Below are 26,039 nucleotides of genomic sequence, written 5' to 3'. Positions count from 1 at the left end.
TGTGGGACATGACCAGGGGTGCAGGGTAGTCCCCTGTGGTGTGAGCTGCCTGCAGGGGCATGGAGGGTGTAGAGGGAACACCTGGGAGGACCCACACGGCCAATTCACGTGTAGTACTCCCCGGCACCCCCAAAATACACATACCCTGCTGAAATTGCGTGTGGAACTTCCCGCGCACCCGGAATACACGTAACCTGCTGTATTCGCGTGTGGAACTTCCTGCGCACCCCGGAATACACGTACCCTTCTGAAATCGCGTGTGGAACTTTCCGCGCACCCCGAAATACACATAGCCTGCTGTATTCGCATGTGGAACTTCCCACGCAACCCCGGAATACACGTACCCTGCTGAAATCGCGTGTGGAATTGCCCGCGCACCATGGAATACACGTAGCCTGCTGTATTCGCGTGTGGAACTTCCCGCGCACCACGAAATACACGTACCCGGCTGAATTTGCATGTGGAACTTCCCGCGCACCCCGAAGTACACGTACCCTGCTGTGATGGCGTGCAGAACTTCACGCGCCCCACGACATACACGTACCCTGCTGAAATTGCGCGTGGAACTTCCCGCGCACCTTGAAATACATGTACCCTGCTGCATTCGCGTGTGACACTTCACACGCACCTTGAGATACACGTACCCTGCTGCATTCACGTGTGACACTTCACGCGCACCCCGAAATACACGTACCCAGGCCAATCGCATGTGGTACTTCCCACGCACCCCGAAATGCATGCACACGTGATTTTTCACGCAGCGGGTGTCCGTGTTTGTCGCGTATCCCTTCGCACGTCATTTGTCCTAGAGGCCCACTGTATGCGACATTCATCATAGCTGTATATAGGTGCTTTTTGTTAGCGCACATTTTGGCGCACATTTATTTCAGGCGCAGGGACGCTACCGCCTGCATTCTTGTGGCGGATGTGTTTGGGCCTGTGCGCGTCTTTGCCCGTGCGCTGATTTGCCCTATTCGATTCCATGAATACGTTTTGTAGGCGAGCGTGTGGGTGTTCCGTGCACTTGCCTCCTGTACTTCCCCCGTGACGCCCATATTTTCACGCGTTGTTCCCCATTCCAAGTGTTACGCCCTGTGTTACGCCTACTTTTGTTATGTGCGCCTCGCTATGTGTGATTTCGCTGTGGCCGTGGCGCACGCCGTTAGATGACCTGTGCGCCGGCGTGCGCTGCGCACTTTTTCAGAGCACATCCAAAAAAATGTTCCTGCACACGGACTTCCATGAATCGATGTGCGCTGGTTTCCCTGCGATTTTCGCACTTGCACTGCGATTTTCGCTCTTTCACTGCGAATCGCACGTTTTCGCACACTTGCGCCGAAATTTTCGGCGCACATTAATTCCATGAATCGGCCTGTATATTTCTTTACTACATGCTTCCTCTAATTCTGGATCTCCCAGCAGCAATGCAGCTTAAAATCCAAAGTGCCCATCGTGCTGGGCCAAATATACCATCTAGAAACACTCCTAGAACTCTAATATTTGCTGTGCTTCATTACACACATGTCCTCCTCAATATGGATAAGGTAAAAGAGAAAAAGTTACTCACATGGGAAGGCACAAACATTTTTATTACTCAAGATATTTCCAACGCTACAGCAGCATGAAGAAAGCAGTTGTTAGCATTTAGACCAGCGCTAAGGCTTATCAGTGCCAGATATGGGATTCTCCACCCAGCATCACTAAAAATTACCCTAAATGGCCACACCTATACCTTCCAAAAATCAATGACCTACGCAAATTCATACAGAGCCATAGGAGAGATTAAATGGATACCACCAGACCATCACCTATATGAAGTAAACATATGCACAAGCTATCCCTAAAATAATCTTCTTGCCGGTATTGGTCGAGGATTGGACCCGTCTGGATCTCCACTCCCTACCACTTATTGGGCCTCATTACTAGTTTGGAGATAGCCATGCCTGTAAATCGGGCACCCGTAAATGGGCAATTACCGGGTCATGCCAAGTTTGACAGACCCGGTAATTGCCCATGTGCGGGTCCCAGTAATAAGGGACTCCCCATCCCAATTCGGCCCCATAGGGTCGAATGGGAATGGGGAGGGTGGTAGCACCGGTAACATTAATAATGTTACCAGTGCAAACTTCATGTTCTGCTCGCGGGTGCCGTTATGGCCACCAGGTCAGACATGGTGGCTGCAAGGGCACCCATGAGCAGAACTCGCAGTATGGCTGTATGGTAGCGACGGTGCCAGTAGCGATACCGGTGCTGTTGGTGCCTTACCGCCACACTTGTAATGAAGCCCATTGACTTCTTATGAACATGGAAAGGAGTGGCTGTATCCTGCTAGCCATTACTCAGTCCTATATATATTGGTTTGTTTTGAAATTGCAAAATTCCATGCTCTTTTTGTTCGTCATCCCCTTTTCCCTGTGTTTTTTCTCCATTTATGTCTATATTTGTATATATTATAGTCACCATTATCCATGACACTTAATATTGCCACATGGCAATATTTCTGCCATTTAACAGGATTGTGTTATAGGTCTACACAATCCTGTTAAATGGCAGAAAATCCTCTCACACCTTAACAGAACCAAGTCATCTATTGCATGTCTACAAGAAACCCACCTTTCACAAGTGGAAACTAACACATTGGAACGTCTATGGGTAGGCCAAGTATTCTCTAGTGCAGCTGATGGGAAAAAGAATGGGGTTATTACTTTCATCAACAAGCATCTCCAATGCAAAGTGTTATCTACTGAATTTGATGACATTGGAAGATGGATTTTAGTTAAACTACTTGTTGATTCCATAGAATATTCTATTTTAAATATTGATCATCCCACTAATTCAGACCCTATATTCTGGACTCAGTTAAGGAACTACATTCTCAAATCTCACTCTAATAATCTTATTTTATGTGATGATTGCAACAAAGTCATAGATCCTCTCCTTGATAAAAAGATCAGAGTGAATGGGGAACAAATGTGTGAACTAGGGACATCTCACTCACCAATTTGTTCAGAAGCTGAAGTCAAAGCTGAAGCAAGAAGACGCTGTTCCCCGGCCCACCTGGAGGAAGAAGTCTTCTCCTGCATTTTCTTCATGAAATGCAAAAGCTGCCATGTTCTTCCAAGGACTGACCAAAGAGAGGATCTGGATAGAAGATCTCTTCCTTAGCTACGAGAGACTATCATACGCCTGCTACTCTTCATCAGGTGTACCCTTGAAGCCAGTCCTGAGTGTCTGTCATCTGTAGAAGGGATCAGTGTGAGTCCAGAAGAGGAGAGCTTGGACATCTTGAGGCAAAGAAGTTCAGTTGTATCACCCAGCATCTGGAAGAGTGTTCATGACCACAGGAAGCCAGATTGCTGTCTAATGCCCAGAAGAGGGCACTCTGGCATAGTGCTGCTTGACACCCTGAGCTGTGGAAGTTTCACCTGATCAAAGAATACTTCAAGGGACATCCCTGATATGATATCCGACCACTTTTTCCTGATAAAGATGACTCCAGTTTGCTATTTTCAGAGGAAGGTCTGCCAGTGGATTTCCCGTCACCAAAATCTGAATAAGATGCCCGAGTGTCCAGCCTTAATGAGGGTCCGTAGATAATACCAGTGGTCAAATCCAGGTTGCCAGAAACCACCCAGACATCCGTTCTTGCGGCTGCAACACCGAAGATCCAAAAGTCAGTGCACCTCAAAATCCTGAAATCCGACACCTACTTCTGCCACTGCATCAATTGACACCAGAAAGAATCCAAAGTCCCCAAGAGTCTTATCTACTTCAACCGGGCCTTTTTTGGGGTACACAGCAAGTTGCACCTGTGTGGGACATCCACAGCAGGAGTAACGACCCACCAACGAAGACCACCGCAAAAAGTCAAAGTGCTGCCTCTCTGACACTGTCTGGTTCCACCTTTTCTCTTCGCCTCGACATCCCAGAAACTCTTTCTTTCAAAGAGGGTTCATCCTCAAAGTGTCTCATCGAGTGAAGACCAAGAATCTCCACCTCATCACCTGCCAAAGCCCCAAAGGTCCTGTGATGAGGAGGAGCATCTTCCAGCCTAAGGAAACATCCAGGGGCCCCACATTTGTCACAGATCCTGTTCTCCTGTGGCATCTCAGGTACTTTGTGGTATTGGAACCTATAAATGAAAAGAAGAGCATTATTGTATTTACTTTAACTGGGGTGTAATAGACAAGCTAACGTACTCTGTGACTTTTCCTTTACAGTTTGCCCAGGTGGGGGGTTCCTCATACAGTAAAGCTTTTTAAGTCTAAAGAAAGTGTACTGGCTATTTTCTGAAACTAACCTGGCTTTCTTCCTTAATCTATGCAGTCTCCCATTGTTTAGTAATTCACATGTTTTTTTAAGACCGTCAACATTTGGTGAATTTTAATGATTCTAAGTAGTGTGTAGTACCGCATAGAGTTTACATCATAATGCCATTATCTGAATAAAACTGCCAAAGTACAAAGTGTTATTATTTATGTGTATGTATTTTGCTGAACCTTATTATATAGAAAGAAGCGATGTGATCACCGAACATAGAGTGTGGACATTCATCTGTGAGGCTTGGGGACCCACTGTATTTAAGAGCGAGCCTGTATCACCTCCTGAGAGCTCAAGCCTTGATTGCTCATCTAAGCTCCCATCTAGAGAATCTTGACTGGGGTGCTTTGTGCCTCTGTCCCAACCATATAGAGGACAGATGTACAGATACCCCCTCCAGTCTTTGCATACACCCTCCGCCACAGGTATTTTCATGAACACATATTCTCACATCGTATGATTCTGGAAGTCTGTTGCCACTGAGTCTCCTCTATCTGCCTGCTCCGCCCTCTGCATCCACCATGCTATCTGCGAGACTGGGCAGGACTTGTGATATCCGGGCTCCTGCCAACCTCCTCTTAGGTGCATACTCAAACTGCTTCCTGCAGGCAGATTCTACTGTCCAAAGGATACGTGGCGAGGAGTCCTCGACCCTCCATCAGACACTGGGTATCTCATCAGTGCCTCCAAATGTTAAGATAGGCCCAAGTATAACTACAAAGAGAACAACTCAATGACGGAGTAACTCCAAGTGCACCAAGAAAATCCAGCTTTATTCATATGCCATCGGCCGCTGGGTGAACATACAAAAGACAATCTCAAAATGGCACTTGGAAAACAATGCTTTAAGTTAGAAAAATGTCACTGCTGATGTTATGGGTAGTAATCATCATAAAACTTCTATTCACTTTTTCAATTAGTTAGTAGAGTACAGAACATACAGTTATCTATAAGTAATATTGACTGTTGATTCTGCTATAACTAATATCTCTGCCTAGGTTCATCCTTCTAAAAATGATATATTTCAATTTAACTTGCCATTCTACTAAACTAGTTGATAAGGTGAAAAAGGTTCTGATTGGTTAATTATTTGTTCATCCAGCCTTAGGCTCTGATATGCAGTGCCAAACACTGTGGTAGGGAAGAAAAGATTGGCAAACCACTACGATCCAGTTTAAAGAAGTTACACTCTTCTCATTCCCAGGCTTGAGGACCTAGCTGCCAGTCTATTTGTGGCCTTGGCATGTTATCTCTATGTCAGAATGTGCTAAGGAGGTAGCAGATGCACCATCTAGTTGGGCCTGGAATAAATGACTATTGTTTTGATCATGTGGTAAAGGACCATTCAGAACTCCTTTTTTGTCCATTTATTGGATTTTCTGCTGTCCTAACTTCTGTGTGCTTTCCTTCGGCGGCCACTTGGTGTGCTCTGTATTTGTTCATTATGGTAGCAATTTTCATAGTTGCTACTTGCACTCGACATTTAAGATAATTCTGTTATCTCAGCTGCTACCTGTAGAAACAAATCAACTTGATAATTGTGTGGTGTGACCTGGGTAACGATGTCTGGTGCAGTATCAACTGTTAGGCAGAACTCCCTTTTTCACACTGACCTTGGTGCTTGGACTACTGTCTGAGCATCTAGAGGCCTGGAAATTTGTGTTAAGCTGCAATATTTCAAAACTGAGGCCTTGCAGGGTTTGTTATGAGTAATGGCAGTATTTCTGCTCTTTCTCTGCCATGTTAGTGTTCTTCGTGTCTCGAATGCCGCCATTCATTATTCCCTGCCCATTTATGCTTCAACCTCTCCCTACCTACCCATCTCTATACTACTTGTGTAACCCTATGTGGATATTATGCAACCTTTCTCTGCTTCTATGAGTGCACACTACTTCTCACCCTACTTGTGCCACACAACCTACTCTACCCTTCCAGGTGGCTGTGTGACTACTGGTGTTTTACTGAATGATTCTCAGCTTGTACTTCATTTCATGCTCAGAAATGGGTGGGTGCATGACGAGAGCCAGTGCAACTCTCATCTGCGCCATCACACATGTATAGACTGAAGATGATTGGGGAGAGAATAGAACCCTGCGGGACCCCACTTGGGACTGGGAGTCTGTTGGATCTCAATTTGTACAGCCTGGTGCCTACCAGATAAGTAGGTTGCAAACCATTTTAGGACATTTTGTGAGCAGCCCACCCAGTCGGCTAGGAGGGAAAGGAGTATTTGGTGCTCAACTCTGTCAAAGGCAAGGGAGAGCTCTAAGTGGACTTGGAGTCAGAAGTTCCCAGAATCACTGATTCTGATGTTGGAGTCTCTGGGCTGCATTTCAGATGGAAGACAGGCTGGTAATCACGGAGGAGTTCAAACTAGTCAATTCTGGCAAGACGTTGGATCGCAACTAATTTCTCGATAAGCTTCCAAACGAACGAGATGCTCATTATGGCTCGGAAGTTGGCTGGTTCCTCTGGTTCAAGCAATGTTTTTTTGATAAGGAGTCATATGAGACCTGGCTTCACCATATTTGGGAATGCACCTTAACTAAGGGATGTGCTCACAATACCAAGGAGTGTGTTAAGTAGTGGACCAGTCAGATGTTTAATGAGGGTGATTGAAAGGAAGATGTCTGTGTAAGTAATGAGTGTGAGTGAAGCAAGTATGTCTGAGAGATCCTTAAGAGAGAGGAGGGTGAAGTCTGTCCGGGAAGGCAGTGCCCGGCAGATGTTGTTTTGAAGCATTAATGTGACCTCAGAATTTTGTTAATGAAGCAGCTGTTTATTCTGCTGCATTTCTCTTGTCAAGCTGTCATTTTGGGGACAAGTATGGGTTTGGAGTAGTGCTTGACAGACCTGCATTGTCTGCCTGCAAACATTTTGTTCGCGGGTGGACTGCCTGCAGTGTAACTGCTCGGACCCCATTTTGACCGTTCATTAAAAACAGGGGCCTGAGCAATTTTCGTCCCCCGCTGCCAATGTTAAGGTAGTGGGGGACAACCTCCCAAATTCTGAACATTGGGAGTGGGGAACACCCCCGCAGCACCCTCTCCTCATGTTCGGTATTTTTGTATTCGACCAAAACAGCAACACCCAATTAGATCAAAACGGACATACGGTCAGCTTTTTTAATCCAATGGGGTGTTTCCATGCTTGACTACTTTGAATGAGGCTTTGCGTCTGTTAGAGGTTCCCTCAATAATGGAAGTGTAGCAAGCTGACTTAGCCTTACAGATCATGTGTCTGCTTAGGGTATGCATGGATTGTTTGAATGAGAGATCCTCTAGGCAGCAGTACTTATTTGTTTGTTTTCGGCAAGCTTTGGTGTGTACCATGGTGCAGATGCTTTGACTTTGTTGCAACTAGAATTTAAAGTTATGTGGACATCCATTAGTTCTTTGTCAAGTTGGTTAAATCTATCCAGAAGGGATAAGGCATTCATTATGGTGGGGAATGTTGTGAACATTGCCTCTAGTGTGTCTAGCGGTAAATTCTTGAAGGATCAGTAATCAATCAAAGGGCATTTCGCCTGACGTTTATGGTGAAGCCTTGTGTGTGATATAAGAAGGAGGATTGTGGTGTGGTCAGTCCAGTCAAAGGGGAGGGGATTTGGGCATGAGAGGATCGGGCAGGAGCTGAAGAGTACCAACTGTTTAAGGTCCATGGAGTTGTCAGAGAGAATAGAGAGTCACGTAGGTGTTTTGCTGTTTGAGCCTCAGTGATGTTGAAATCTCAGAGGAGGATATGGTTAGACTAGGACATTTTTGCAGAGGAGAGAATGTTAGAAAGGTTGTTAATGTAGTTACCAATCCCTTGAGGTGGCCTGTATATAAGGTGGAATGTAACTGAGTCATTGTATGAGATGGAGAATCGCCATGACAGGGATTCAAAGGAGCTGTGTGTGGGGGTTGTTATTTCCATCGCGGGCAAGGTGATATTATGGATGATTGCCACCCCGCCTCCAGTTTTTCCTGTGCTTTCAATATGTTTGATAATGTAGCTTGAGGGAGGAGGACATGAAAGATGTAGAAACAGTAGGTTATAAACCATGTTTCAGTTATTAAAAGGGAATCGAGAACATAGTTGGTTATGAGGTCAGCGATGTCAGCACTGTGTGTGAACAGTGAGAGAGCATTAATGATCATAACACGGCAGGCATGAATAGAAGGTGCATTTTGTATCGGTGTACAGAAGATATTGATGGGGTTTGGCAGGGTAGGTGTCCAGTGCTGCTTTGGGTTTCCGGCTGTTCGAGGCTGGGAATGGGTTGTGGTGAGTGGAGACACATGGTGATATTTAACCGATGTAGCACAAGCAGGGTAACTGGTCCTTGTCCTTAGCAAGGCCCTAAAAGGACCAAACAGACATTGCCCTTTTTAACTAGGATCTAACAGTTAAGAAGCGATAGGAAGGGGAAAGCCTGTAGCGGGTGGGTGGGGATTAGGTTGCATGAACTAGATCCACTTGCACCAGCTCAACAACAGCAAAAGAAAAGATGGTGGAAGGCAGTTTAATTGGGGGAAATTGGGGTAAAAAAGGAAGGCACCCAAAGATTAACAGTGTCTGACAGGTGGATGGGAGGCATGTTGGTCACGTGACCTAGATCCACTTGCACAAGCCCACCAACTGCAAATGAAAAGAGGTTGGAAAGCTACTTAAATAGGGAAATAAAAGGGTCGCAAAACAAGAAGACACCAATAGATGATCATTGACAGGTGGGTGGTATTTAGATCACGTGACCTAGATCCTCCTTCACCAGGTATTCAACTGCAAAAGAAAAGAGTCTGAAAGGCTGCTTAAATAGGGGGTAAAACGGGTGCTAAAAGAAGAAGGCACTAAAAGATTATCAGTGATTGACACATTGGTGGAGTTTAGGTCACCTGACCTAGATCCACTTACACCAGCTCACCGGCTTTAAAAGAAAAGAGACCCGAAGCCTGCTTAAATAAGGGGAAAGGGCAGCAAAACAAGAAGGCAAAAAAAGATTAGCAGTAATTGACATGTGGGTGGGTGTTAGGTCACGTGACCTACATCTACTTGCAGCAGCTCACCAACTGCAAGAAAAAAGACACTCTAGGCTGCTTAAATAGGAGGGAAAAAAGGGTGTTGAAACAAGAATGCACCAAAATATTACCAGTGATTGACAGGTGGGTGGGGCTAAGTCACATCATCTAGTTCTACCTGCACCAGCTCACCAACTACAAACAAAAAGAGGCAGGCTAAATAGAAGGAAAGATAAGGGTGGCAAAACAAGAAGGCACCAACAGATTAGCAGTGATTGACAGGTGAGAGCAGTTAGGTCATATGACATAATTTTTGGAGTTGCAATAATGTGACGTGCAAAGTAGTTTACGGGACACTAGTTTGAATAGGGTGTGTTCAGGATTGGGCAAGCTTAACTTTGCTCTTGAACAATCAGGTTCAGCATCCAGGAAATATACAATATCCAAAATTTAAAAAAGCAAATCGCACATTCAGCGACTGCCAGCAAAGCTGTGCAATGTTGCGTGTGTGGCCTCCCATTGTCTATAAAAGTACAGCAAACGTAGGATATAGCAGAACCATCTTTAAAGCTAGTTGATAAATACAGCAGGTAGCAGTAACAATTCAATGACACACATCCATTTCATTATGAGGTTTGAGATAACAAATGAAAAAGATGAATACTTAGTATAGAAGGTTGCATGGAGATATGATCCAGGCCGCTGATAAACTGGACCAGTCTAAATGGTACATTTGAAAGAAGGATTACAGTGCCAGTTTACCACTTGAAAAGCAGTCATATCATTTACCATGGGATGAATGTAGTGGCACACATGAAACTAGTCGATAGAGAGCATTAGTGATGTATTTGGGGACTGCACTGTGTGTGTATAATAGCAACACTTGCATATGTGAGTCCTTTGAGGTTGCACATAGCAGACACTGGTATCACTTTCAAATGTGAAGCTCAGACTATACAAGCTGTATGAGGACTTTACTGGCATTAGATGGCACACCTGCTACTTTTGAGGATTCACTCGATTTGTGGTGGCAGTACTGAAACATATGTGGCTGTTCTTTACAAATGGGGACTATGCCAGGAATATGAGGCATTAATTGGCATTAGATTATTTTAGAGAGCGAATGGAGCTTTCACTTGGGACACAATGGCAGCACCTACATATGTGAAGTTGTACTTTTTCACAGGCTGACTATACCAGGTAGAGGATGGTTTAAACACCATTGGGTGACATTACTAGGAAATAGGAACTGCACATCGTGCTGGTCTGTTTCTTTGGCACCTAGACATGTGAGGCTTTATGTCACACATCATTAATCTACCAGGGTTAGGGTCATTGTTTGGCATAAAATGACATTATGGAGGCATTTTACAATTCTGTAGACCAATGCTGGGAGCACCTGTCCATGCGATGCCACACCTTGTGCTTGAAGAGTATACCATGCATATGATCTATGCAATAGTTACAATTTCAGTGCAACACAAAGGGCACACTTGGCATGACATGACAGCACCTAGAAATGCATGCTGTACTTTAAATACCTATCATGCAATGCAATAACTGGCAGAGGATGGCAGTGCCAACAAATAGGAGACTACACTTGGCAAAATCTGCATTGTCTGGAAATATATGGCTTTATTTATTTATGATCACTATAACTGGCCTGAATGTTATAGGGACATATATTGGCAGTAACTTGTCAAATGTGGCAGTGCAGACATATGAAAGCAATAACAATGACATATGTTTGATCTACTGGGCTTATCCCAGGCATATCATGACACAACACATAATATCCAGGAAGCAGATTAATTAAAAATGGTTGCTAGCTAATATGGCCATTTATCTACTTTAGTAGCTGTTTGTTATTGTGATGGATTTCCATTGGCTACAGGCAACTTCCTGTTTTTTTTTTAATTCCTAAAGTTCAAGTGAATGGACAGTACATGAAAATCCAGTCTGCTCAACAGTTACACTTTCACAAAGCTCTCTGTGATTTAAAATGTGGTGTCAGTGATTTCTAACTGAATGGGCCCAGCAGACGTTTGCATGTGTAGCTGAATCCTAACATCCATATACAAGCAAGACAGTTGTGTATACTTTCTTCTGCTGACAGTTTAGTTGACATAACAACAGCTATTAGGCCAAACATATGCATAACAAGGAAGGACACACATAGGAGAAAATGTGCACATGTCATAGTGAAAGCAGTAGGCCTGTATATTTGTTAAATGTCTACTGGCATTTGGAAAGCAACCAAAAATACAGTTGTGTAGCCCCTTTTTTATGACACTAACCCATGCTAGTGAGCCTTGATCGAGGCCTTGGTCACTGACAGTTCCCATGGAAACCACCACTGCCATCCCCCAGCCCGGTGGGTCGGGAGAGGAGCTGCACCTGCTAAAATATAATCACTGTTAATAGGAGATGAGCTACACCCTCTGTTTTCTTTTCACTAAGAGACACAGACATGAGAGTGAATTTTATAGGGCTACCAACAGGGACCCCCCTTTATTTGATAAAAAACACTTATAGCTTTGATTGTTTCCATAGGATTCCCCTGGATTGAGCTCCAACTGACTTGAGACCTGCTTTGTCATCTTACCCTTCTTGTAGGGGCCTCAGGGACCCTCAGAGTGAGTTCGGTGCACCAGACCCCCCTATCTAAACTCAGGCATATAATGGCCATATATATAAAACATCCTACACCTACTTAACTTGTAACCCAACTTAACATTTCACCTTAAAATGACTAGTCCCTGCTTAGCGTTCTATTTAACATTTATTAATTACTAGCAAAAGTACCCCTTCTCTAAACGGGTTCTGTATACAGACATGATAACACTCTCGTTAATTGTTGAAAATCAATGATCCTGTAGGTCTCGGTTCTGATTTGCTTATCATTTGATGTGCTTTGCACCCTGAAGGAACCTGCACTGAGAATGGGTTTGTGTGGGGGGAGGGGGGAGAGCTGGTGTGCTGCTGCATACTGGGACCTTCTGGGCTCTCTCCCCACCTGTTCCTCACTCTGGTGTGGTGCAGTTCATTGTGATGCATTGCAGTACAAATATCTTGGAAACTGCACCCTACGACCTGGACCTCGAGTTTTGTTTCTCGTATTGGGATCGGTCCTCCTATGACCACATTGATGTTTCCCCGATTTCAGGAAACCGTCTCATGTTTGAAGGTGCTGAAATCCAGGGAAAGTGATTGGGTGTCCAAATATCATCTAGCTAGTAATGTCAGAGGTTCCTAACAGATAACCATGCAAAATTTGGTGCAGATTGGTGAAACAGTATGCAATTGTATAAAGAAGAACGCTTTGCCAAGCCACAAACCCACAAACACATTTTGAGTTCTGTTGAAATCCGGGGAACGGGGTGGGGTATCCAAATGTCATGTAGCCAATAATGTCCGGAGGGTTCAAACAGGTAACTATGAAACTTTTGGTGCAGATTGATGAAACAGTGTGGAATTGTGTAAGGAACAATGCTTCGCCAAGCCACAAACCCACTCAAAAATGTTGACTTGTGCTGATTTAGCTAAGGTGAGTCAGACTCCCATAGGAACCTCTTAAAATTGTATTGTTAAATAACTTTTGATTCGAGTAATGGTTTTGGCCGACATTTCAAATGTTATTAGGAACTCGCAGCCCCCCCCCCCCAGCTTGCAAAGTTTTGTAAAAATGAAAAGGTTATTAAGAAAACAGAAAAAGGTGTTTTCCATAGTTGTGGCCTACTTCCCATTAATTTTTTATAGACAAACAATGTCAATTTTTCCCAAATTGCACAACTCAAACCGCTGGACGGATTTGGAACTGGTCTGAAAAACCTGGGCACGAAGCATTTAAAAGAGGCCTTTTTGTGGAGAAGGGGGATCCCCTTATCAAAAATAGATAGCTATATCACAAGTAAATCACCAGAACTGGGGGGTTTTAGCAATAAAAAGGCTGACATATTTTTTCTGTTCTCAATGCGAGAGATAGCTGTGGCTATAGCCCAGGAAATTGGGAAATGAAAAGTAACTCAAAAGCTATTTGCAGGTCAACATATTTGCAAATGGCATTAGTCTAGAGGTGGGGAGGTGAATGGAAGACACCAAGTAAAACTAGGGAGTTAGAGGAGGTTCAGGGACTGACTTTGCAAAACAAAGCTTTCAGTAGCCTCGGCTATAGCCGTGAATAGCCGACATTTCAAATGAAACTGCGTCATGGAAACAGTGTGTGTCAAGGGGGCAATGGGAGAGGGAAGGGGCGGCGAGGAGACCTTGTAAACAGAGTGGGGAGCTGGCAGTGAGCGGGGAACACTTGGTTTAGGATTGAGCTGTCAAGGAGGGATTTTCTTCACACTATCATTTTTCCAAATAACCACAGATACAGTCCTACAGATTGCCAGAGGTATGTGTAGTCCTGTAACTGTGGCTATAGATGTTGGGGTGTTTGTGTTTTATAACTTTATTAAAAACAATTGTATAGGCATGGTGAGGTCGAGGGTGAAAAATCACTAGCCATAGCCAAAGGCTATTGTCATTGGGCCTCATTACGAGTATGGCGGTAAGGGATAGCGGCCACCGGTAACGAGACCGGTGGCGGTAATCCCTTACCGCCATACTCCGAGTTCCCTTTGCGCCCTCGCCCTTAACGCCTGCTTTGAGCAGGTGTTAAAGTCGAGGGCGCAAAGGGGCCTCCTAGCCAATAACGGTGACCGTAATGAACGGTCACCGTTATTTGCATCTTCCCCATTCCCATTGAGCCCTATGGGGGCTCATTTGGGAATGGGGAAGAGCCTTGGTGAATGGGGAATTACCGCCCCGCCAACCTTGGAATGGGGCGGTGATTCCGCCATCCACCAAGGCGCTGCCGGTCCGGGTACGGCGTCAACCAAGGCGTTAAAACGCCATTGGTTAGCGCCGTACTCGGAATGAGGCCCATTGTCCTGGTAGGTATTTTTGAGTCTTTTCGGTTTTGGAAGTGTGTTTCCAGAGTTACTTAAATGTGAGATAGTGGAAAAAAAAGAAAACTGTAAAAAACACAGTAAATACGTGCCAGAAAAATATAACAAAGTAAAATTACAGACAGAAGAGAAGATGTTAACATTGTTCTCATTTTATGTTTTAATAATCCATATCTAATATGATATCTACTGAGTTAACCTAATTCTGTCTTGTATATTATCTACAATTGATGTATATCGTTTGAAATTATACTCAGATTATCTGTACATTATTGAACCAGTCTTATGTTGTTGTCATGGTATGTATTATTGGTGTGCACCTTACTTCCATCATGTTTTGCAGTCTATATATTATAAAATTTGAGTTACAAGGAGTACTGTATATATATATATATATATATATTACACGGTCTGCAGTGGCGCCCCTGTAGTTATGGTTAAGTTGCTCAACCCATAGGAAGAGCACTTTTTGGGCAGCTTATAACTTCACCCCCCAACCCGGACAAATCCTCACAAAAACTTTGCAAAAGAAGTATATGGCCCCATTAGATTCATTCTGCAAAGTTTGCTGAGGTTTCATTGAGGGGGGCAAAGTTATAGGGTAGGGGTCCCAAAATGTGTTGTTTTTCCCATAGATGCAAAGGGAAAGAAAATCTCACTCCACAGCCCTACCGCTGTATGGATCTTTACCAGATTTGTGGCAGGAGCAGTGGCTTGGTCCTAAAAGTGTGCTTTTGTAAATTTGGTGTAAGTCCGTCTGGTAGTTGTTTAAAAAATTATCAACAGGTAGGTACAAAAAGATGTGTGATATCTGGGATCGGTCTGCTGACTCACTTCCCTGTTCGGTCCGCAGACGGCCCTCCGATTGGTCCAGAGAGCAGTGTGATGTCCACTGACATCGGACGTGCCTGCTGATTGTATGGTGAAAATCAGGAGGTGTGTCATATTTCTGGAAATGCCCGCCATGTTGGATCGCGCAGACAGTCGCGGATGACCGCGAACAGCGCGTTGGGTGAAAAGTCTGGAAAACACTTTTTGGGTTATTTGGTGGAGGCTTTCAAGGGTGAGGGAGTGGACAAAAGATGATATGGGGCTATTTTTGTAGGTGGAAGAAGGTCAGGCAGGTGTCATGGCTGTACGTGTCTCGGGAGGATAGCTCAGGGGCAACGTGCTCACCTTGGAAGCAAGATAACACAGAGCAACACAGGTTTGATCCCCGGGCCTGTGCTTAGAAACCTCTCGAGATTAAGCATGTTATAAATAACATATCATATCATAGGTGAACACCACAGTAGTTCACGGACAAGGGCCATGAACTGACAGCTCGGAAAACACAGTTAGGGGTATTTGATGGCTGAGAGCATAGAAATGGTAGGAAAGTGGAATGAAGGTAATTTGTAGCTATTTTTATATGTGAGCAGAGGGTTTAGAAATGTTTCAATTGCAGGGGAATCAGGGTGAGTTTCATTAGTTGACGGTGTATGGTACGTACTTCTTATGTGGTTAATTGTATTGTGGTGGTTGTGGTGCTAAAAGAAGAAGGCACTAAAAGATTAGCAGTGATTGACACATTGGTGGAGTTTAGGTCACCTGACCTAGATCCACTTACACCAGCTCACCGGCTTTAAAAGAAAAGAGACCCGAAGCCTGCTTAAATAAGGGGAAAGGGCAGCAAAACAAGAAGGCAAAAAAAGATTAGCAGTAATTGACATGTGGGTGGGTGTTAGGTCACGTGACCTACATCTACTTGCAGCAGCTCACCAACTGCAAGAAAAAAGACACTGAAGGCTGCTTAAATAGGAGGGTAAAAAGGGTGTTGAAACAAGAATGCACCAAAATATTACCAGTGATTGACAGGTAGGTGGGGCTAAGCCACATCATCTAGTTCTACCTGCACCAGCTCACCAACTACAAACAAAAAGAGGCAGGCTAAATAGAAGGAAAGATAAGGGTGGCAAAACAAGAAGGCACCAACTGATTAGCAGTGATTGACAGGTGAGAGCAGTTAGGTCATATGACATAATTTTTGGAGTTGCAATAATGTGACGTGCAAAGTAGTTTACGTGAAACTAGTTTGAATAGGGTGTGTACAGGATTGGGCAAGCTTAACTTTGCTCTTGAACAATCAGGTTCAGCATCCAGGAAATATACAAGATCCAAAATTTAAAAAAGCAAATCGCACATTCAGCGACTGCCAGCAAAGCTGTGCAATGTTGCGTATGTGGCCTCCCATTATATATAAAAGTACAGCAAACGTAGGATATAGCAGAACCATCTTTAAAGCTAGTTGATAAATACAGCAGGTAGCAGTAACAATTCAATGACACACATCCATTTCATTATGAGGTTTGAGATAACAAATGAAAAAGATGAATACTTAGTATAGAAGGTTGCATGGAGATATGATCCAGGCCGCTGATAAACTGGACCAGTCTAAATGGTACATTTGAAAGAAGGATTACAGTGCCAGTTTACCACTTGAAAAGCAGTCATATCATTTACCATGGGATGAATGTAGTGGCACACATGGAACTAGTAGATAGAGAGCATTAGTTATGTATTTGGGGACTGCACTGTGTGTGTATAATAGCAACACTTGCATATGTGAGTCCTTTGAGGTTGCACATAGCAGACACTGGTATCACTTTCAAATGTGAAGCTCAGACTATACAAGCTGTATGAGGACTTTACTGGCATTAGATGGCACACCTGCTACTTTTGAGGATTCACTCGATTTGTGGTGGCAGAACTGAAACATGTGTGGCTGTTCTTTACAAATGGGGACTATGCCAGGAATATGAGGCATTAATTGGCATTAGATTATTTTAGAGAGAGAATGGAGCTTTCACTTGGGACACAATGGCAGCACCTACATATGTGAAGTTGTACTTTTTCACAGGCTGACTATACCAGGTAGAGGATGGTTTAAACACCATTGGGTGACATTACTAGGAAATAGGAACTGCACATCGTGCTGGTCTGTTTCTTTGGCACCTAGACATGTGAGGCTTTATGTCACACATCATTAATCTACCAGGGTTAGGGTCATTGTTTGGCATAAAATGACATTATGGAGGCATTTTACAATTCTTTAGACCAATGCTGGGAGCACCTGTCCATGCGATGCCACACCTTGTGCTTGAAGAGTATACCATGCATATGATCTATGCAATAGTTACAATTTCAGTGCAACACAAAGGGCACACTTGGCATGACATGACAGCACCTAGAAATGCATGCTGTACTTTAAATACCTATCATCCAATGCAATAACTGGCAGAGGATGGCAGTGCCAACAAATAGGAGACTACACTTGGCAAAATCTGCATTGTCTGGAAATATATGGCTTTATTTATTTATGATCACTATAACTGGCCTGAATGTTATAGGGACATATATTGGCAGTAACTTGTCAAATGTGGCAGTGCAGACATATGAAAGCAATAACAATGACATATGTTTGATCTACTGGGCTTACCCCAGGCATATCATGACACAAAACATAATATCCAGGAAGCAGATTAATTAAAAATGGTTGCTAGCTAATATGGCCATTTATCTACTTTAGTAGCTGTTTGTTATTGTGATGGATTTCCATTGGCTATAGGCAACTTCCTGTTTTTTTTTAATTCCTGAAGTTCAAGTGAATGGACAGTACATGAAAATCCAGTCTGCTCAAGAGTTACACTTTCACAAAGCTCTCTGTGATTTAAAATGTGGTGTCAGTGATTTCTAACTGAATGGGCCCAGCAGACGTTTGCATGTGTAGCTGAATCCTAACATCCATATACAAGCAAGACAGTTGTGTATACTTTCTTCTGCTGACAGTTTAGTTGACATACCAACAGCTATTAGGCCACACATATGCATAACAAGGAAGGACACACAGAGGAGAAAATGTGCACATGTCATAGTGAAAGCAGTAGGCCTGTATATTTGTTAAATGTCTACTGGCATTTGGAAAGCAACCGAAAATATAGTTGTGTAGCCCCTTTTTTATGACACTAACCCATGCCAGTGAGCCTTGATCGAGGCCTTGGTCACTGACAGTTCACATGGAAACCACCACCGCCATCCCCCAGCCCGGTGGGTCGGGAGAGGAGCTGCACCTGCTAAAATATAATCACTGTTAACAGGAGATGAGCTACACCCTCTGTTTTCTTTTCACTAAGAGACACAGACATGAGAGTGAATTTTATAGGGCTACCAACAGGGACCCCCCTTTATTTGATAAAAAACACTTATAGCTTTGATTGTTTCCATAGGATTCCCCTGGATTGAGCTCCAACTGACTTGAGACCTACTTTGTCAGCTTATCCTTCTTGTAGGGGCCTCAGGGACCCTCAGAGTGAGTTCGGTGCACCAGACCGCCCTATCTAAACTCAGGCATATAATGGCCATATATATAAAACATCCTACACCTACTTAACTTGTAACCCAACTTAACATTTCCCCTTAAAATGACTAGTCCCTGCTTAGCGTTCTATTTAACATTTATTAATTACTAGCAAAAGTACCCCTTCTCTGAACGGGTTCTGTATACAGACATGATAACACTCTCGTTAATTGTTGAAAATCAATGATCCTGTAGGTCTCGGTTCCGATTTGCTTATCATTTGATGTGCTTTGCACCCTGAAGGAACCTGCACTGAGAATGGGTTTGCGTGGGGGGAGGGAGGAGAGCTGGTGTGCTGCTGCATACTGGGACCTTCTGGGCTCTCTCCCCACCTGTTCCTCACTCTGGTGTGGTGCAGTTCATTGTGATGCATTGCAGTACAAATATCTTGGAAACTGCACCCTACGACCTGGACCTCGAGTTTTGTTTCTCGTATTGGGATCGGTCCTCCTATGACCACATTGATGTTTCCCCGATTTCAGGAAACCGTCTCATGTTTGAAGGTGCTGAAATCCGGGGAAAGTGATTGGGTGTCCAAATATCATCTAGCTAGTAATGTCAGAGGTTCCTAACAGATAACTATGCAAAATTTGGTGCAGATTGGTGAAACAGTATGCAATTGTATAAGGAAGAATGCTTTGCCAAGCCACAAACCCACAAACACATTTTGAGTTCTGTTGAAATCCGGGGAACGGGGTGGGGTATCCAAATGTCATGTAGCCAATAATGTCCGGAGGGTTCAAACAGGTAACTATGAAACTTTTGGTGCAGATTGATGAAACAGTGTGGAATTGTGTAAGGAACAATGCTTCGCCAAGCCACAAACCCACTCAAAAATGTTGACTTGTGCTGATTTAGCTAAGGTGAGTCAGACTCCCATAGGAACCTCTTAAAATTGTATTGTTAAATAACTTTTGATTCGAGTAATGGTTTTGGCCGACATTTCAAATGTCATTAGGAACTCGCAGCCCCCCCCCCCAGCTTGCAAAGTTTTGTAAAAATGAAAAGGTTATTAAGAAAACAGAAAAAGGTGTTTTCCATAGTTGTGGCCTACTTCCCATTCATTTTTTATAGACAAACAATGTCAATTTTTCCCAAATTGCACAACTCAAACCGCTGGACGGATTTGGAACTGGTCTGAAAAACCTGGGCACGAAGCATTTAAAAGAGGCCTTTTTGTGGAGAAGGGGGATCCCCTTATCAAAAATAGATAGCTATATCACAAGTAAATCACCAGAACTGGGGGGTTTTAGCAATAAAAAGGCTGACATATTTTTTCTGTTCTCAATGCGAGAGATAGCTGTGGCTATAGCCCAGGAAATTGGGAAATGAAAAGTAACTCAAAAGCTATTTTCAGGTCAACATATTTGCAAATGGCATTAGTCTAGAGGTGGGGAGGTGAATGGAAGACACCAAGTAAAACTAGGGAGTTAGAGGAGGTTCAGGGACTGACTTTGCAAAACAAAGCTTTCAGTAGCCTCGGCTATAGCCGTGAATAGCCGACATTTCAAATGAAACTGCGTCATGGAAACAGTGTGTGTCAAGGGGGCAATGGGAGAGGGAAGGGGCGGCGAGGAGACCTTGTAAACAGAGTGGGGAGCTGGCAGTGAGCGGGGAACACTTGGTTTAGGATTGAGCTGTCAAGGAGGGATTTTCTTCACACTATCATTTTTCCAAATAACCACAGATACAGTCCTACAGATTGCCAGAGGTATGTGTAGTCCTGTAACTGTGGCTATAGATGTTGGGGTGTTTGTGTTTTATAACTTTATTAAAAACAATTGTATAGGCATGGTGAGGTCGGGGGTGAAAAATCACTAGCCATAGCCAAAGGCTATTGTCATTGGGCCTCATTCCGAGTATGGCGGTAAGGGATAGCGGCCACCGGTAACGAGACCGGTGGCGGTAATCCCTTACCGCCATACTCCGAGTTCCCTTTGCGCCCTCGCCCTTAACGCCTGCTTTGAGCAGGTGTTAAAGTCGAGGGCGCAAAGGGGCCTCCTAGCCAATAACGGTGACCGTAATGAACGGTCACCGTTATTTGCATCTTCCCCATTCCCATTGAGCCCTATGGGGGCTCATTTGGGAATGGGGAAGAGCCTTGGTGAATGGGGAATTACCGCCCCGCCAACCTTGGAATGGGGCAGTGATTCCGCCATCCACCAAGGCGCTGCCGGTCCGGGTACGGCGTCAACCAAGGCGTTATTAGCGCCATTGGTTAGCGCCGTACTCGGAATGAGGCCCATTGTCCTGGTAGGTATTTTTGAGTCTTTTCGGTTTTGGAAGTGTGTTTCCAGAGTTACTTAAATGTGAGATAGTGGAAAAAAAAGAAAACTGTAAAAAACACAGTAAATACGTGCCAGAAAAATATAACAAAGTAAAATTACAGACAGAAGAGAAGATGTTAACATTGTTCTCATTTTATGTTTTAATAATCCATATCTAATATGATATCTACTGAGTTAACCTAATTCTGTCTTGTATATTATCTACAATTGATGTATATCGTTTGAAATTATACTCAGATTATCTGTACATTATTGAACCAGTCTTATGTTGTTGTCATGGTATGTATTATTGGTGTGCACCTTAGTTCCATCATGTTTTGCAGTCTATATATTTTAAAATTTGAGTTACAAGGAGTACTGTATATATATATATATATTACACGGTCTGCAGTGGCGCCCCTGTAGTTATGGTTAAGTTGCTCAACCCATAGGAAGAGCACTTTTTGGGCAGCTTATAACTTCACCCCCAACCCGGACAAATTCTCACAAAAACTTTGCAAAAGAAGTATATGGCCCCATTAGATTCATTCTGCAAAGTTTGCTGAGGTTTCATTGAGGGGGGCAAAGTTATAGGGTAGGGGTCCCAAAATGTGTTGTTTTTCCCATAGATGCAAAGGGAAAGAAAATCTCACTCCACAGCCCTACCGCTGTATGGATCTTTACCAGATTTGTGGCAGGAGCAGTGGCTTGGTCCTAAAAGTGTGCTTTTGTAAATTTGGTGTAAGTCCGTCTGGTAGTTGTTTAAAAAATTATCAACAGGTAGGTACAAAAAGATGTGTGATATCTGGGATCGGTCTGCTGACTCACTTCCCTGTTCGGTCCGCAGACGGCCCTCCGATTGGTCCAGAGAGCAGTGTGATGTCCACTGACATCGGACGTGCCTGCTGATTGTATGGTGAAAATCAGGAGGTGTGTCATATTTCTGGAAATGCCCGCCATGTTGGATCGCGCAGACAGTCGCGGATGACCGCGAACAGCGCGTTGGGTGAAAAGTCTGGAAAACACTTTTTGGGTTATTTGGTGGAGGCTTTCAAGGGTGAGGGAGTGGACAAAAGATGATATGGGGCTATTTTTGTAGGTGGAAGAAGGTCAGGCAGGTGTCATGGCTGTACGTGTCTCGGGAGGATAGCTCAGGGGCAACGTGCTCACCTTGGAAGCAAGATAACACAGAGCAACACAGGTTTGATCCCCGGGCCTGTGCTTAGAAACCTCTCGAGATTAAGCATGTTATAAATAACATATCATATCATAGGTGAACACCACAGTAGTTCACGGACAAGGGCCATGAACTGACAGCTCGGAAAACACAGTTAGGGGTATTTGATGGCTGAGAGCATAGAAATGGTAGGAAAGTGGAATGAAGGTAATTTGTAGCTATTTTTATATGTGAGCAGAGGGTTTAGAAATGTTTCAATTGCAGGGGCATCAGGGTGAGTTTCATTAGTTGACGGTGTATGGTACGTACTTCTTATGTGGTTAATTGTATTGTGGTGGTTGTGGTCTATGGCATTTACTTGCTATATTGTAAATTGTATTGTGGTGGTTGTGGCCACTGGCCAGATAGTGGGGGTCATGGCCACAGGCTATGCCCCCCAGAATCTGGCCACTGACAATGGCCACTACAGTAGTAATTTGTGTATAGTAATTATAGGTAATGCAGTAGGCGTATGCCCAGAATCACCACAGTAGTAATATGTGTATAGTAATTATAGGTAATGTAGTGGGAGTACAAAGTGTTTGTAATATGGAAGAATGGTGTAAATGAATTATATATGGTACTTATGATTGCAGTACAATTGCAGTACAATTGAGGATAGTGCTCATAGAATATGTATTTGATTATACTTGCTATGGTTACTTAGTTTCATAGCGCTATCAAGATGGAATCTCTGGTTTATTTTATGTGTAGATAACAGCAGTACAGTTTATTAAGCAATATTGTCTAAAAGCTTTAGTTGTATACACGGACATCCCTGACCAGGGAGAGTAAAGCCCACGGCAGCTGGACGGGTGACATCGGTCAGACAGGAACACAGGAGGCACACACAGAGACTGAGTCAACTAACCCAGACATTCCCACCAACACTTTCGTCTGTCCCGTAATTTAATTACCGCCAGATACCACGTTGGTGTGGAATTATCGAGACATTGGCAATCTCCCCACTACCTGAGAGGTTGTCATTGGCAGATGCACTGGTCACTAGAGTCTAAATGAAGGATAAGGGGAGCCATGAGAGAGCATGTTAGAGGCGAGGACTAGAGGAGTATGGAACCTGTATGCCAGTCAGACCCATATCAGGACAGAGCCGCAACAGGGGAGAATATGCAAGGCGAGCGCTTCAATTCAGGATAGAGTAGCAAATTAACCAACCCTACTAACAATTTTCCCTTTCTGCATACACCTCTCAAACTCCAAACCAAACACAACCAAAACCTACAGCACAACAAACCGCACAAACTTCACTACATTGCAACAACAAAACAAAAACACACATAGCCTTGCACAACAGTACACGACAACTACCGGCCGCAAACACCCCAGGCCCAGCCAACGGACCCACCGGGCTAAGGCCGACAACAGCACATCACTGCTCTCTTGCACTTTTCCTACTTCCTCCCACTAACTCAACCTCCCTCCTCTTTCAGAGCCGCCAGAGCGCCAAGGGACCACTACGGTGGTGATAGTGCACGGTACAAATGTCCTTTAACATTAACATTAACATTAACATAATTGTACATGAACATTTGCTTAGACCCTCATAAACAGTACATTCTAAGTAATATGTTTGGTACAACATTAGTGCCTGACACACTGCTGTTATTTCGACATTAAATAATCATTGGTAAAAAAAAAATCCATACTGGATTTGAAAAAAAAACCTGATTACAATTATGTGCATGTAAGGGTGATAGTATGTTTATTTGAGGTATGCTGTGCTTAAGGGAATGCTTGAAGTAGTTAGTTACCTGCAGGCATATTCTAATTATATGTGAGTGTTTGAGGTTAGAAGATGGCATATTTGAAGTGTTTTCGAAAGGGTATTTTTCAAGTACTTAGATAGGTGTTTGCGTATTCTAATTAGATTGACTTTTAAAAGTACTAGTTTTATGGATGCAGTTAGATTCCTGTTGGCATATTCTAACTGTTGTGCTACAGTTTAGTGAATAAATTTGGGTTGAGGGAATATTAAGTAGGCATTTGTTAAATGTGCTGGTACCCTATGTTTTGGAGTAACAGAGGTATTGTTACATTCAAACCAATCACTTTTTTTCAGACATATGCAGTGGAGTGCCCTAAAGTGGTTGTGACACACGTGTGGTATATTATACCTGCTGTTGTGAAGGTTTTCTTTCCAAGAGATACATACTTGGCCCTTTGTGAAGCCTGTAAGCTTACAGTTATTTTTGGTACTGTATGCATTGTATCTTAGACTCATGAGTATGACATATTAGCTATGTGAGTTTATTTGTATGCTGGAATGATTGTCTGAATTGCAAAAAGGACACAATGTGCCGAGATTTGCATTCTGAAGTAGCTGGTGAAATCGAATGGATTCAGAATGTGGTATGCATACATATACAAATCGTTCATTAGGGATGTGGTCTTGTGAAACATGGTGGCAGAGAGTGCATGTATGTTTTCACAAATATGAAATCTGGAAGATTTCATTCATAGGGATATTTTTGGTTTCCAGTACTTGTGGTAAGTACTTTAGGGATTTGCGTGGATCTTCATGCGTGCTTATGGTAAATGTTTACCATTCCTGAAAAGTGATCCACTTCTTGCCTTATACCTGAGGGACTGTAAGTGTTGTCAGGATTATTTCTGGCATTTCTGTGAAGGATGAGCATTTTCAAACACAACTGGTCTGAGCCGTTTAATTAAATGTTGTTTACAATTGGTGGCAATTGAAAGAGAATATTCATTGTTACATTGGCATAACAATTTACTCCAGTTGTGTTGCTGAATTTAAATGGACCAGAGAGTTCTTTTGTGGATGATCATTTGATGGGCCGGCATATCTTTCTGGATAACATATATTTGTATGTTTCTTTTCTGATGGATGTGCAGTTGACTTTGTACTAGACAGTTTTGTGGCTGTATTGTTCGATGCAAAAGGAGTTGGTTGTTGTTTCTTTGGTGGTATTGTTGGGAGATCTGTTATAGATTCTGTTAGAATTAGTTGTCTTTTTAAAGGTTTCATTTTTAGAGGTACAGGGTACATATCTAGATGTGGTGTAGAGTGCCCATAGCCTGATGTATTCCAGGATGCAAGGAATGGCAGTGTTGACTTTGTTTGCATCAAAATGAACTAGGAATAGACTATTGAGTGTGTGCAGATGTGGAAGTGCTACGTAACTCATACCTTCTTCAAAGACTGTGCTGCAATGTCCATAAATGCTTGATCTATGGTTAGACCTTGTGATTAGTGAATAGTGACAGTATCTCTGCATACTTACAAGTCTTTGAGAAGAAGGAAACATGCTATTGTCCGGCCCATTTCTTTTAACCTCTGTAAGTTTGTAAAAGTGGATGTTGACTAATTGAATGTTGCTGTCATGTGGATATGTTTGGAAGAATACAACTGTACCAATTGCTCTATTGACTAAACCTTGTTCTACATCAATGTCATGTTTTAGAATTACTCTGCAGTTTAGACACAAAGTCAATATTTTCTCCAATCCAGCTGTTTTGGAGATACATTTTTCTAAGCTATTTAATCATGCTGTTGCTTGTTGATACATAGGAAGTGTCATGCTGTGCACTTCTAGTTTGTCTGTGGAGCTGATATGCAGTATGGGTTGAATTTCTTTTTTCACCATTGTCTCAGTGAATTGACTACAGCTTGCAAGGTTTGGCATTAAGGACACACATTTTAGATTTTGTTGAGTTTATTGTTCCATGACACCAAGAGCAGATGTGTTTTGTCCATATATCTCATGGATTAGTCTACTATTTAAGATGGATGTTGCATCTTTAGTAAGCAGACCAGGTCAATGTTTTTTTTTAATTTTTTATTTTAGCATAGGTGAGGTCTGCAGACTGATGCATGTTTTTAGTTAGTTATCTTTAGTGAAAATG

This window comes from Ambystoma mexicanum, chromosome 6q (genome assembly GCF_040938575.1).
Source record: "Ambystoma mexicanum isolate Mex_15411 chromosome 6q, UKY_AmexF1_1, whole genome shotgun sequence".
Taxonomy (NCBI): Eukaryota; Metazoa; Chordata; class Amphibia; order Caudata; family Ambystomatidae; genus Ambystoma; species Ambystoma mexicanum.
The sequence above is the reverse complement of the archived record's forward strand: the minus strand, read 5'-3'. Positions refer to the sequence as shown.